At 47.7% G+C, this 14671-nt stretch overlaps 1 long non-coding RNA gene across 1 annotated transcript; it reads right to left on the bottom strand.

The window, feature by feature from the left end:
- Positions 1-1903: 1903 nt before the first annotated feature.
- LOC134562826 (uncharacterized) lies at positions 1904-10598 on the bottom strand. Its single transcript, XR_010083270.1, has 3 exons — positions 9578-10598; positions 6988-7085; positions 1904-3643 (listed from the first exon to the last, which is right to left on the bottom strand). It is a non-coding gene; the product is annotated as an uncharacterized LOC134562826 (long non-coding RNA).
- Between the last annotated feature and the right edge of the window lie 4073 nt (positions 10599-14671).

Genomic DNA, 14671 nt, shown 5'->3' on the forward strand with positions numbered 1-14671 from the left:
CAAGGAGCTCGAGCAGGACACCTGGGGAAGTGTGACCACCCACAGTGTCGCGGTCAAGTCCCTTCTGCGGGAGGAAGACGAGTGGGATGAAATCAGCATCCTCGAGCTCTTTGAACAAGAAGCCAGAGGGCGAACAGAGGGAGGTTTTGCAGGAGACGGCCTCCCTCCGCCCATCCCTCGGGAGGCTTGGGTTGAGCACCAGGCATTTGAGCCGTGCTCCCAAGGGCCACGCTGGGCCTCCCCTCCCCAGGTGGAAGCCCAGGCCCTCAGCCAGCAGTGGCCCCCCGCAAGAAACGTCCCTCCCGCTTCAGGCGGGCGCTGTGGGCGCTGCGCAGCCTCTTCCGCTGCCCCTGCCTGGCCCCACGGCCCCACGATTAGTGCCCGCTGCTGGCACCAGCACAGCCCCGCAGGTGCCGGCTGGCCCGCAGCCTGCCCACCGTCCTGAGGGAGCCACACGCGCTGCCTTGGCCTGGCCACGGCCCTGCAGCCTCAGCAATCCCCAGCTGCTTTGGAGCATCCCAAGCGCAGCTCCCCAAGACCACAGGTTACCCACAGGGCCAGCCATAGAATAAGAAGAGTAAGAAGGAGAAGTAGAGAAAAATGATTAAGAAGAAGAAGTAGAGTAAGAAGAAAAAGTAGAATTAGAAGAATATGTAGAATACATAGAAGAATCAGAAAAAGTAGAATAAGTAGAAGTAGAATAAGAAGAAAAAGTAGAATAAGAATATGTAGAATACATAGAAGAAGAAGTAGAATAAGAAGAAACAGTAGAGTAAGAATAAGTAGGAGAAGTAGAAGTAGAATAAGAAAACGTAGTATAAGAAGAATATGTAGAATACGTAGAAGAAGTAGAAGTAGAATAAGAAGAAAAAGTAGTATAAGAAGAATATGTAGAATAAGAAGAATATGTAGAACACGTAGAAGAAGTAGAAAAAGTAGAAGAAGAAGTAGAAGTAGAATAATAGGAAGAAGAAATTGTAGAAGTAGGAAATAATGAAAAATAAGAAGTCATGGAAAAGGAAGAATAACAAGAAGACGACGAGAAGATGAAATAGGAGTAGTAGTGAATAAAGAAGTGTAATGATAATAATAAGAATAGTAAGAGTAATATCAAGATAAAATTCACATCCACACGTCATCTACAAGCACGCAATGGTTTGGGTTGGGAAGGGCCTTAAAGATCGTCTAGTTCTTCACTTGACTACCTTCTGCTCTCTTGCTCTCTCTCTCAGACCTCTTTCCTACTTCTTTCTATCTCTCTACCGCACATTTCTTTGCACATCATGCAAAGGCATGCAACCGATCCAGAGGCTGTTGCAAGAGACTCTGTCAAACTTGGCCCTGCCATGGGAGGTACCTGGGCGTTCACACCTGGCCCAAATGTTGATCAAGACACTCAACTCTTGGTTTTAGGGGGACCCTCACCACCAAGAAGATCTGGTGCACAGCATCAATGGGATGCCCCTGGGATCCACAGGGCACTGAGGTTTTCTGCTTCATCTGCCTTCATCACTCTTTTTCTCTTTCTGTCCTTCTCTCTCATTTACTCTTCAGGAAAACCCATCCTATTGGCTTGGGCATGCCATGTCCTCTGCACCTTCATTTGGCCAGAGGCATTTCTGATCATTTTAATCAGCAGATCATAACAAGGGGCTAGAAGCCCACAAGCCCGGGCCTGCCCCATCCCACTTCCAGAGGTGCCGCGGTGCCTCTAAAGAACCACTGGGGGTCGCCCCGAGCCAGCCCAAGCACCGGGACAAGGCACACTCCGAAGCCAGCCGCGCGCTGCGCAGGACAGTCAGCTCCAGCAGGTGCTACACTCCGTAGGAGCTTGAGAGGGGGTGGAAAAGCGGCAAGGCAGAGGAAGGAAAGGAGGATCCAGCGAACAGAGCAGCAGAGAGTTTATTAACGCAACTCTGAGCCGTTTTCTGGACCCAGACTTTGAATCAACACAGGGTTTTAAGGGGAGCAGAGAAAGCGGGAAAAAGGGGGTGGGGTTGGCCGCCTCCAGCCAATGGTGTACAATCTCTAGGGAGAACAGAGGGGGAAAAGGGTGCTTCGTACCAATTAAAGATAACTGGGAGGGGAAAACTCAAGGTGGGAAAGATAACTGACAATTAACCGAAGGGAACAGGTGCAGACACCTCATGATGGAGGAGAGGGACAAAGGAATATTAATTAGGGGGGGAAGGTAGGGATACATAGAACTGAACCTTTACAACTAAATCTTACATAAAACAGTAAACTCAAAAAACATGCACTGCCACATCTCCCCCTTTTAATTAAGATGAAAAAGGCTGCGGTGGGTCAGGAAGGTATTCGGACTCCGGATAGCCTTCGGAGCCTTCTAAGTCCATTTCTTCAGGGTCATCTGACACCGCTGTGAAATTAACTTCTGGAGAGGGGGAAGAAGTGGCACTGGAAATCAATTTAAACATCATCTTTCTAATTAGTCTGAAGGCCACCAGGATTAATAAAATGATGAACATAAATAACAAAATGGTCCTTAAGATGGATCCTAACCACCCAGAGAGCCCCCAGCCACTGAAGATGTTAGTTAATCAGTCTGATGTTTCTTTTTTTATCTGCCCGACCGTATCTTGCATCTGTCGCAAGATCTGCTTAGTGTCCTCAGCCCGGCTCGACAAGTTAAAACAACATAGACCCTCGAACTCCTCACAGGTATGCCCGTGGAGGAGCAAGAGGTAATCTATGGCCGCCCGATTTTGGAGGGTGGCCTGCCTCGTTAAATCCTCATCTTGCAGGAGGTTATATAGGGCCTTGGAAGTCAACTTTGACTGTTTGCCCTAAGGGTGCCAATTCCCCCATATTCTTGGCAATTGAAACCCAGGGGGCAAATATAGTAACTGCGACTCCTTTAGACTTACTCCAATGTACAATTTCCGAATCGCAGTTTGGGTCCAAATTCTTCAAATCTCTTTTAGAAATAGCCGATTTATGTGCACCGTTTTTCTTTTGCTTCCAATCCATAATTTGGGTTTTGTTAGGTGAAAACAGTCCCAATTTCCCTAAGGTGCACGGACCTCCTGAAAGGTGAGAGGGGATGCCTGCCCAAGCATGGGTCCCGCAAATCAAAAAAACACCTTTTGGCAATTTTTGGGGGTTATTGTAAACTTGAGGGGGGAGTGCTCCATTCCCTGACACCACGATCTGGCGTGATATAGGGAATTTGACTGAACTACATTTTTTGTCTTGGGGTTAAGGGCATTTGCCTCATTGGTGAAGTGGATGCAAAACCGGGCTTTGGCTGAACCAAGGAGTTCCAGCTCCTGGGGTTCATCTTTTGAATTTTCTAAACGGAAAAAAGAATTTCCTCCAACTAATAAAAGGACTCACACGGGGCTTGATATTATCTAAACGGCGGGCATAATAAAGCAGCTTCTCGGGCAATTCATGTTTTTGAAAAGGGATCCCCACGAGGCAGGAGGAGATCGGGTCCGAGGCACTGGCCTGGTTGAGGCAGATGTGATCCTGGTCTAAGGACCGCGCCAGCGTGGTCCACACATTCGCATCGGGCTGTGGCACAAGCCAGGCTTGACTGGTTGTCAGGAGGCTAGTGATCACGATGATGAGGTGGATGGTCTGCATGTTGGCTTGGGATGGGTAGGACCTACAAAACAAACTTAAAAACACAAATCATGAGGGTTCATGAAATAAGTAGAGGGGGAGTCGTTCTCCCATTCCCATATTGTCTCAAATGGGGGTGTCCTGGAGCACTTTCTCCGACGGCGCAATGCTGCTGAAGCTACCTGCGAGACCTTTCCTTCCCTCTCTCTTCGTTTCTGGACAAAGGGCTTAACCCATTTAGCTGGGATCCACTTTAGCCCCCCATCAGTGAGGACGCAGGCGTACCCACGCCCCCACGTCGCTAGGGCAAAGGGACCCTCAACTTTGCCAGAGTCAGGAGACCTCACCAGGACAGGCGGGTGGCGTTCCGCCTTCCAGTCTGAGTTACACTGGAAGTGCCTAACGATGGGCGGATTGGGATTTTCAAAGGAGCAATTGAGAAAATTGATCATGTACAAAGCCCTGGCCAACCTGACGGAAGGTATTTCATTCTTTAAAACCTGCTGCTGTTGTTGGAGAACCCGCTTGATGTTCTGGTGGGTCCTCTCCACGATCGCCTGGCCTGTGGGGGAGTGAGGGATGCCTGTCTTATGTTCCACTCCCCATTGCTGCAGGAAATCTGCAAGTTCCCTGGATTTGTACACCGGGCGTTGTCAGTTTTGATCCCCTTGGGGATGCCCATGAATGAGAAAGCCTGGAGCAAGTGCTGAATCACATGATGGGCTCTCTCCCCTGCGTGCGCAGAGGCATAGACAGCACCGGAGAAAGTGTCCACTGAAACATGGACGTATTTAAGCTTTCCAAATGATGTAACGTGGGTGACGTCCATTTGCCAGAGCTCACAGCTCTCTAACCCTCTGGGGTTGACTCCGGCATGCAATGTCGGCACTGCATGGGACTGACAGGATGGGCACGAGCCGACAATCGCCTTAGCCTGCTGACGTGTGAGGTGAAAGCGTCGAGCAAGACTAGGCGCATTCTGATGGAATAGCTGATGGCTGAGTTTTGCCTGCTCAAAAACATCAGGCAAGGGGGTTACTGCCACTGGGGCAGCAAGGGCATCAGCCCTTCTGTTTCCCTTGGCAACGAACCCAGGCAAATCAGTATGTGACCTCGTATGCATCACATAGAAAGGATGCTCTCGGTGGGATACAAGCTTGACTAGCTTCGAGAGCTGCTCATATGGAGCTGTGTTAGACACCTGTTGCAAAATGGCCTGATCAGCTCTAGATACCACCCCCGCAACGTATGCGGAGTCGGTAACTAAATTGAAGGGTCCGGGGAACCTCTCAAAGGCTCTGACGACAGCGGCCAACTCGGCAATCTGAGGAGAACCCTCAACAATTTCAATATCTGCATCCCACTGCCGAGTTTTGGGATCCTCCCAAGTCATTACCGACTTGTGAGAAGCCCCGGACGCGTCGGTAAAAACGGTCAGAGCATCAAGGGGTCTCTTGCTCCAGACACTTTTTAATGCCAATTTAAAAGTCACCTCCGAATTAAATAATTTGTGGGCCTGCCGATGAATTGAAATTTGACCCGTGAAGGAATCTAGAGCAAATTGCAATGCTTCATTTTCTTGAAGCAGGTGTTCTAACATAATTTTGGTTAATTGGCCCGTTGACAAGCTAATTGGTATGTGAATGCACTCGAAGTCACAACCGGCCAGATCCCGCATCCGCGTTCTCGCTTTGCGGATCAGCTCAGCCATGAGCTCCTGCGGCTGTGTCATCCTCTTGGTCCAATGGTGGCTGAGAAAGACCCACTCTATGATGAGAAGGGGATCTCCCCTGCCTTGGCCCTTAGAATTGTGTGATGTCTCTGAGTCCCATTGAAAGATGATCCCATAGAGGTGTGGCAGCTTACCCATTATGATGAATCTAAAGGGAAGCTTGGGATCACACCTGTGTGCTTGCCTTGATGACATTGCCTCTTGGACTTTCTCCAACGCTGCTTTTGCCTCTGCAGTAAGTACCCTGGGAGAACTAAGCTCCTCTCCCCCTTTCAACAAATCGAAAAGGGGTGCCAGATCCTCGGTGGTCAGACCTAGCCAGGGCCTTACCCAATTCAAAGCACCGCAGAGCTGATGGGCATCGGCAAGGGTACGGACGTCTGTCCGAATGTCCAATTTCTGAGGAACAATGGTCCTCTTTCCGATTTCCAGGCCCAGGTACTTCCAAGGCGGCATCTTTTGAATCTTGTCTTCTTGCAGCTCGAACCCTGCAGCAACTAACGAACTTGTTACCAGGTCAAGCGTTCGTGACAGTTCATCTGTCGGCGCGCAAACGAGGATGTCATCCATGTAATGATGGATGATAACCCCCTCCGCGGCTGCGTGCACAGGGTGCAGCAAGGAAGAGACAAACTGCTGACACATCACTGGAGAGGCCTTCATTCCCTGAGGGAGAACTCTCCAGTGATATCTCTTCCTTGGGGCCGCTCGGTTGATGGAGGGAACCGAGAAGGCGAAACGTGGTGCGTCGTCCGGGTGTAGTGGAATTTGGAAGAAACAATCCTTAATATCAATCACAGCCAAATTCCAATTTTGGGGCAGCATGGTGGGGGACGGCATTCCTGGTTGTAGGGACCCCATGTGTTCTATCACGTTATTAATTTGTCGGAGATCGTGAAGGAGGCGCCATCGTTTTTTGTCACTCTTACGAATGACAAAAACTGGCGAGTTCCATGGGGAGCTGGTCTCAACTATGTGCCCTTTACGTAACTGCTCCTCCACGAGCTCCTCAAGCGCCTTTAATTTATCTTTCGACAGCGGCCACTGTTCGACCCATACTGGCTCATCTGTTTTCCAATTCAGCTTTTGGGCCGGGCGCTTCTCAGTGACCACTATGGAAAAATCCTGTGGGGGGTCTGGAATGCAAATTGTGACCCCCCACTGAGACATGAGATCCCTTCCAAACAAGGGCCGTTCATAATCCAAAACAAAAGGACGTGTACAAGCCAATTGTCCTTTCAGTCCCTCGAATTTAACCACGCTTTTCGATTGTTTAGCCGATTTAAACCCCCCTACACCATGGATACTTGCAGGCACGTCCTCTAACGCCCAATGTGATGGCCAGTCCTTAATGGGGACTAATGTCACATATGCCCCTGTGTCAAAAAGCAGTGGTGTGTGGACTGACTCATCCCGTATGGTCATTTTGCACCATATTATGGGCTTTTGTGTGGTAATGTGTTGCACAGTACCCACGGAGAAGGAGTAGTGGCTTGGATCTCCGTATGGAATAGCCTGCGCAACAATTTGTCCTTTCGGGACAAATGTCGGGGGATGAGTCGTGCGCAGCCAGATCATGAGGGCCCTGGGATTGTTATAAATTGTCCCAGGGAGAACCTCAATCTCCTGCGGAGTGTGTTTACAGTCACCGACGACGATGAACTTACCTTCCTTCGCCAGTGGCCAGTCTTTCAGCTCCTTTGGATTTAAGGTGACCTGATGCCAATCCCTGTCCCGTAGGTGGAGGCTCCTCGTGAGGTGTAACCTGTAAGGTTTGAAGAGAGAAGAAGTGGTTAAAACAGGTTCGGCTGAGTCTCAAGCAGGATTCAAAAGTGTCCAGTCCGGTATATTTGTGTCAGTCCAACGACCTCCAAAAACATCTCCCCCTCTGTGGTCCACCCTGTTGGGGTCTTCACGCCGGGTGGACCCGCACTCCCCCTTTAGTTTTTTGGTTCGTTGCGGGAAGGCTGTGGCGTTCCCGGTGGTGTAGCATTCCTCTTCCCTCTCGGCTTCTTTGGACACTCGTGCGCGAAATGTCCCTCTTCCTTGCAGAGGAAATAGCTTCCGCGCCGAGCTGGGTAGTTTTGTGCCTGAGTTCGTTGGTTGGGATGCTCTGCCACACGCACGGTCCTCACGGGAATAGTAGGTGGAGCAGGAGCAGGGTGACTCTGCTGCGCGAGGAACGGGACCTTCACTTGACAGACTTGTAGCATACTCTGGAGAGTGCGTGGAGGGTCTAACGGAAGGCTAAGGATGGCCTGCTTACACAAATAGTTAGCATTGACAAACACCAGATTATCCCTAATCTTTTCCCGCGCGCTCTCATCTGGAATCTGCACTTCAAGTGCCCTGGAAAGCTTTTCTACAAAGTCTATGAAAGGTTCAGATGGCCCCTGCTTGATGGTAGTGAAGGGTGGTAAGGGTGCGTGTGGCTGTAAGGTGAAAAAGGCCTTGCAGGCAATGTCCTTAATTGTGGGTAGAACTGAAGGAGGGCGTAAAAGGATCTGCGCGTCAGGGGAACTGAAGGAGCCCTCCCCGCTGAGTAACTCCACAGAGAGGGGATTCCCCTGTTCATCAATTGCCGGGAACGGCAACGTTGGCATGGCTTCCCGCAGTGCTTGTTTGAAGGCAGCTTCCCAGAGTGTGAACTCTGTGCCACTCATCAAACAAGTAAAGAGCTGTCGCAGATCTGCAGGGATCACTGTGACCCCTGCCAAATCTGCGGTTAGGAGGCCACGGAAATACTGGCTCTCTCTGCCAAATTCTTTGTGCGCCTTGCAGAGCTCTCTAATTATGTTTTGGGAAAAAGGTTGCCAATTAGCTTTTTGAATGTCACCCCCCCGTGTCTTTCTGTAGGTGACTGGCGCTGCAGAGAGGTGTACTTCCTTATTCCCATCACTATTATCTACTGGTTCCGAATTGTGGGAACCAGAAGAAAAAGCGTGGGAATTTTGCTGCCAAGATGGCCTCCTTCCAGGGCGGGGAGATGCAGCCGGCTCCGCCCTAGGGGTGGAGTGATGGGCGGAGCGAGAATGGGGTGGAGCGCTGTGGGAAATGGGAGGGGTAGTGGGAGGAGTTGAGGCGGGATGAGTGGGAGGGGCTTGCCAGGAGGTGGGAGGAGTAGTAGGAGGAGTAGGGGGAGGAACAGGGGCGGGACGAGAGGGCGAGAACTTTTGGAGAAGGGGAGGGGTTGTGGGAGGAGTTGGGGAAAGAAAGGGGTTGGGTGGGTAGTGAGGGGAGGGGGGATAGAAGGGGTTGGAATGAAGGGGAGGGGGGGTAGGAGAGAAAGGATTCAGGGGAGAAGAAGAAGATGTCGACCCTGAAGATCGACTGCCGCCATTTTGTGGATCACAGGCACCATTTTGTGGAGCCTGTGACTCACTCAAAGCAAACTTAACTCTGGGCTTAACTGTAGGGGAAGATGGGGGAAGGTAAGATCCTCGAGCCACGTGGCCATGGTGCCTCGAGGAATCCTCAGCAGTCTGGCCAAGACTGCTGAGTCTAGACGGCAAGGAATTTTGTAGAGAGTCTGGGCTAGCAGCCCTCTTCAAAATTCCTTTTTTAGGGACAGAGGGACTGGTACTGGGGTGAGGGGGAACTGGGGTAGATTCCTTAACCCGTGGCTTTTCTTGCCCCTTTTTTTGTTTTGTAATGAACTTTAGCTGCGAGATTAAAAACATGAGATCTTGTACCTTTTTATCTTTTGAACTTTCTGCTTGAACTAATTTTCTCTCTGCAGCCTCCCAGAACTGGGAGCTGCGAACTGCCACCTCAGAAGTATTTGGAAGGTGCAAGAAAAGCCACAGAATCAATCTCTTTAAACAACCCTTAGAAAACTGAACTTTCTGAACTTGTAACATTGAAACACAAACGTAATAAACTCCTTTCTGTGCAGAGCTCAGAGACGCACCCATTCTCTTTAAGTTAGCAGAATCTGCACACTCCAAAGACCAGACAAAGTAAAGATCACAAAGAAAAAGTAAACTGCCACGTGCTTAAAAACCGGCAAACAAAAACACACTCACTAGCAACCGCAAAACCACCGGGGCACGGCACGAACTTCAAAACTACCTCCGATCGCAAAAAAACAAAACCGAAAGTAAAAAAAACCGCAAAACACCAGGGGTTTCCAAACCGGGAAGAAGAGCCCCAAAACCCAGCTGCCAGGGTTGCGCGACCACAGCCCGCGGGCTTAGCCCACACGGAACTGCTTTACCGAAAGCGCCCCCTCGCGGTAAAAGGGGGTTTTATACTTACCAAACCCGGCGCGGGTGCGAAAAGCCGGTCTTCGGGGGTTCCTCTGCGGTGGGAAGACACCGTGTATGAGTGCAATACAGGGTGCTGCCTTCCCGTCCTCGGGGAGCACGTCCTCTGAAGAGGCAGCTCACGCCGAGGCTGCGTGACGGCCAGGAGTTCTTTTCGAGGGGTCGGCTCCTAGTCCGAGCCCCGGTAACTCCGTCCGTGGGGGGGGTCCGTCCGTCGCCCCGCACGGTGGGCGCCAGACGCTTTGCCGCGGTGCCTCTAAAGAACCACTGGGGGTCACCCCGAGCCAGCCCAAGCACCGGGACAAGGCGCACTCTGAAGCCAGCCGCACGCCGCGTGGGACAGTCAGCTCCGGCAGGTGCTACACCCCGTAGGAGCTTGAGAGGGGGTGGAAAAGTGGCGAGGCAGAGGAAGGAAAGGAGGATCCAGCGAATAGAGCAGCAGAGAGTTTATTAACTCAACTCTGAGCCGTTTTCTGGACCCAGACTTTGAATCAACACAGGGTTTTAAGGGGAGCAGAGAAAGCGGGAAAAAGGGGGTGGGGTTGGCCGCCTCCAGCCAATGGTGTACAATCTCTAGGGAGAACAGAGGGGGAAAAGGGTGCTTCGTACCAATTAAAGATAACTGGGAGGGGAAAACTCAAGGCGGGAAAGATAACTGACAATTAACCGAAGGGAACAGGTGCAGACACCTCGTGATGGAGGAGAGGGACAAAGGAATATTAATTAGGGGGGGAAGGTAGGGATACATAGAACTGAACCTTTACAACTAAATCTTACATAAAACAGTAAACTCAAAAAACATGCACTGCCACACAGAGGGTTCCGCTGTGAAAGGCTGCCGGGCATGGCCAGGGATTTGAGCCATGCCACACTCGCTGCCTTGGCCTGACTACGGCCCTGCAGCCTCAGCAATCTCCAGCTGCTTTGGAGCATCCCAAGTACATCTTTCCAAGACCATGGAGCATTGCTGCCAAAGTGGACAAACAGTTAAGAGGAGGAAAGGTCAAGAGGGGTTTGTTGATCCATCAGTCCATACTGAAGGAGGTACATGCTTTACTTTGATTATTATGTTTTTATAACCCACTTTTCTGCCTCAGGAAAGCAGACTCTCTTTCATTAGTAAGTATAAGTACATTTGTGTGTGACAGCAGACATCTAAGGTTTCTTTCCTCTTATGACAGCAGACAACAGTCACATGCAATCATAGGTTCACATTACTTCTCTGTAATTTACTGCACAGTTTGCCTACATTTTGTTTGCCCTTGTTGCATTTACTTTTCTTAAATGGTCAACAATTTTTTGAGAGAGCAATTTAATTGAAAGTGACTTTACCAGCACCATAGTGCTTAACATATATTTTGTGAGTGTAGTGATCTCCCAGGGAGAGGTGAGCTGGGAAGTTGTGTGGTTCTTTACTTGAGTATCTCAAATATATGTATGCCTATGGTTTTGAGCCTCCTTAGGATAAAGCGTGAACAAATTCAGTGGAGAAATCAAACTGAATACTGGAGATGTGTCAAGCTGCACATTTTAAAATAGCAGTCCCATTGAATAAGTGTATGAGTAACAGCTCCCACGAGCGTGTGCTGCATTTGTTGTTTACTAGGAGTGTAGGACCCAGCTGGAATCAGAAGGCAATGTCAGACATTTCTGAAGGAGCTTCTAGAAAGAATACAGAAGGACAGTCAGTTGGAGTCACTTGGTCAGTGAAATTGTTTGGTCAGGAAATAGTCAGCCAGCGAAGAGTCATTAAGCAGGGAGGGAAGGCTGACCTTGCCACTCTGAAGAGCCTGAAGCTGCGCCAAATTATGCAGAGTTAGTTAAGGACTCTCATTCTCAGCTTTCATAGTTCATCAGTGATTCTTTGTTGTCATAGAGAAGTGGCAGAAAGATAGTGTGAATATGAGGAAGGAACCAAATAAAACTGATGTTAAAACAAGTATACTTATATATATATACACACACATATATACACATACACATATTTAAAATCCAAAGGCACATATAGCATATATATTTATATATACATCTACATATAAATGTGCATTTATATATGCGTGTGTTTGAATTTTGCAGTGTTAGCTTCTGGCAGATACAGAGATCAATAAAATGATCTTCCAGACTGTACACATTACAGAGCTTATTGATGCTAATATTCCTATAAAGATACTCCTCTACGTGCAAAACATTGCAGTATTTTTGACCAAGTGATTATGACATTATCTCTGAAGGCATGACCAGGTAAATCTGAAATTATCTCTGGAATTAATGTTACATTAAAACTGAAATACCAGATGAATGTCACCTTTAATTCTGGCTCCTAACAATGGGTATAGATCCATTTGGAGAGTGGAACTGTGTCACTGAAGCTATATTTCACAGCGTGGCTCATCTAAACATCACAATTTGTCCCTGTGGTCCCTCATCTTGCTACACTGTGATCACTGCCAGCTGCACTGATAGCCTCCAGGAATTTTTTCATGACAGAGTAGCTTGTGTCTTTCCCTGCTGTCTTTCCAGATAGACCTGCAAGCTAAGATGTCTTTAAGGTCAGACCTGCTAGAGGTACACTATACATACATACATACATACATACATACATACATACATACATACACATATATATATATATATTATATATGTGTGTATGTGTGTGTGTGTAGCATTTTTGTCATGAGATACTCAGTAATGTTTTTCTCAACTGACCTTTCCATGTTATGCTTTAAATCAACAAACATGACCAAGCTTGCTTGGAGAGGAAGCAGAAAGCAGGGACAGGTGGCCTTTTAGCATCCCTCTTCTGTGCCTTCTGCTGCTATTGCTTTTGGCATCCTCTTGCTACAGCCAAGAGCTAGTATGACCTAAAAAAACCTTCATGCCATCCTGCAAAGGAAAAGGCTGGCAGGAAAATTTAAAAAAAAAAAGTAGAGGCTGCAGATTCAGGGGTGACTGACTGCCCAAGCACTCAGGGGAAAAGGACTCATGGACACCAGGGAGAAGCAGACAGGAGATGAGAGAGATGGAGAGAAGGCATCCTCTGGATGGAGCAAGGAGAGGAGGTAGATGTGTACAATACACAAAATAGTTTTCATTGATATGGCATCCAAGTATATATGTAAGAGTATCTCTAGAAGGAGAATTAGGGTCTATGCAGCAAAACCACTGGGAAGTTACAGCAAAATGGTACATTGACTTTGTATTTTAGCAGTTGTCTATCATTTCTTCCTCAGCTGTGCTAATTACTTCCAGTGCTTGAACCGATTAACTGTATTTGTTTGGGGTTTTTTTCCTGTAATTGCCATGTATCACAAGCAAACTCTAACCCATTAGGGATAGCTTTGTCTCTCTAAATTTAAAAGTGTTTATTCAGTTCCTGCAGTTTAAGATTTGGAGACAAGCCTGCAAGTTCCAGATGCTACATTGTTAGCAAAATAGTTTAGAGGGTATTTTAGGTTAAACTTGGACATGTTGACAGCATATATCTTTTTGGATCTTCAAAGAATTTAAGTTAAAAGGGACATCAAATTTGTCAGCTAAGCAGATGTGTGTCTCAGTGCTGCCTCCTCATTAGCCAACTGAGAAAAATGACACCTTGGTCTTTTCATGGCTGGTCTTAAGAGTACCTGGGTTTGACTGTGTGTGAGGCAGTAGAAAACAAAAATATTTGCTTTAAAACTTTAATTTTGTGGGGTTTTGTTGTTGTTGTTTTGTTTTTTTGTTGTTTTGTTTTGTTTTTAATATTGCCTGTGAAGACTAACATGAAAGCAGACAGAGCTATCTGAGCAGTGTTTACTGAGTCTTGTGATTGCATACTTGGAAGTATGCGTGTCTGTTAAGATGAATTCATGAAACTCAGTAAAACTTTTCCAGGTAGGACACAAAAAGGCATTCTCTGAAGTATCAACAGGCTGTGATCCGAAGAATTTCCTCCACTGCTACCTGATGATACAGCCAGGTCTTATTGGATGGTGCTATGGGGGGAATTTCTGTGTAGAGCACACTGAAGATATAGATTTATTGATGGGAGAAAATGTGGCAGATATTTAAGATACTCAACTAAAGAACCACACAACTTCCCAGCTCTCCCCTCCCTGGGAGATCACTACACTCACATAGTCTGTGTTAAACCCAATGGTGCTAGTAAGTCACTTTCAATTAAATTGCTCTCTCCAATAAATGTTGACCATTTAAGAAAAGTAAATGCTTTATTAACACAGTAAAATGTATTGATGTGTAATCTGACTTCAGTAGTCCCCTTAAGCCTGCATGAAGAGTACTGAATCTTCTTACATTGTGCCTACATTTATGGATTACACAACCATGATTGCTAAGATAAAATAACTTGTTCCTATTTGATGTTCAATTTTAAAACGCACAGATTGTATTTCAAGGACTGAAAGGTTTCACAAGCAAAGCAACAGATTGCACAAGTAAGGTGACAGGAGGGTGTAATATAAAGTCTGTCTTCTACTTTAAATTCTATTTACTACTTATCAGTGTATGGTAACTATCAGTTACAGCCCTAAACCATTGCCCTGATGCAGTTCCTCCATTCTCTTTACATAGGACATCCCCGAGCATGTGACCCATCTCCCAAGGTGGCACATAGCTTGCTAAGCACCCTTGTCCCATGGAATCCTTCCTCTGCCCGCCACAGATCCAGCAGATAAAATTACCAATCACACCAGCTATTACCAACTGCAGGGATGACGGTAGCTGATGATTATCAGAGGACTGCAACCCTGGACTCTGTGAATTATGGTTGCTTGACTCCTGCAAAGGATGACACTACAGCCTCACCTACGCTGTTGGGATGCAGTGGGCTGATGTTTTTTATTGGAATCACAAAATCCCTAGGTTGGAAGAGACCCCCAAGATCATCGAGTCTAACCTAGCCCTAACACCTCAACTAAACCATGGTACCCAGCACCACATGCAGTCTTTTTTTAAACACATCCAGGGATGGTGACTCCACCACCTCCCTGGGCAGACCATTACAATACTTTATCACCCTTTCTGTAAAAAACTGTTTCCTAACATCCAACCTACATTTTTCTTGGAGCAGCTTAAGACTGTGTTCTCTCGT

Source organism: Prinia subflava, chromosome 1, assembly GCF_021018805.1.
Source record: "Prinia subflava isolate CZ2003 ecotype Zambia chromosome 1, Cam_Psub_1.2, whole genome shotgun sequence".
Taxonomy (NCBI): domain Eukaryota; kingdom Metazoa; phylum Chordata; class Aves; order Passeriformes; family Cisticolidae; genus Prinia; species Prinia subflava.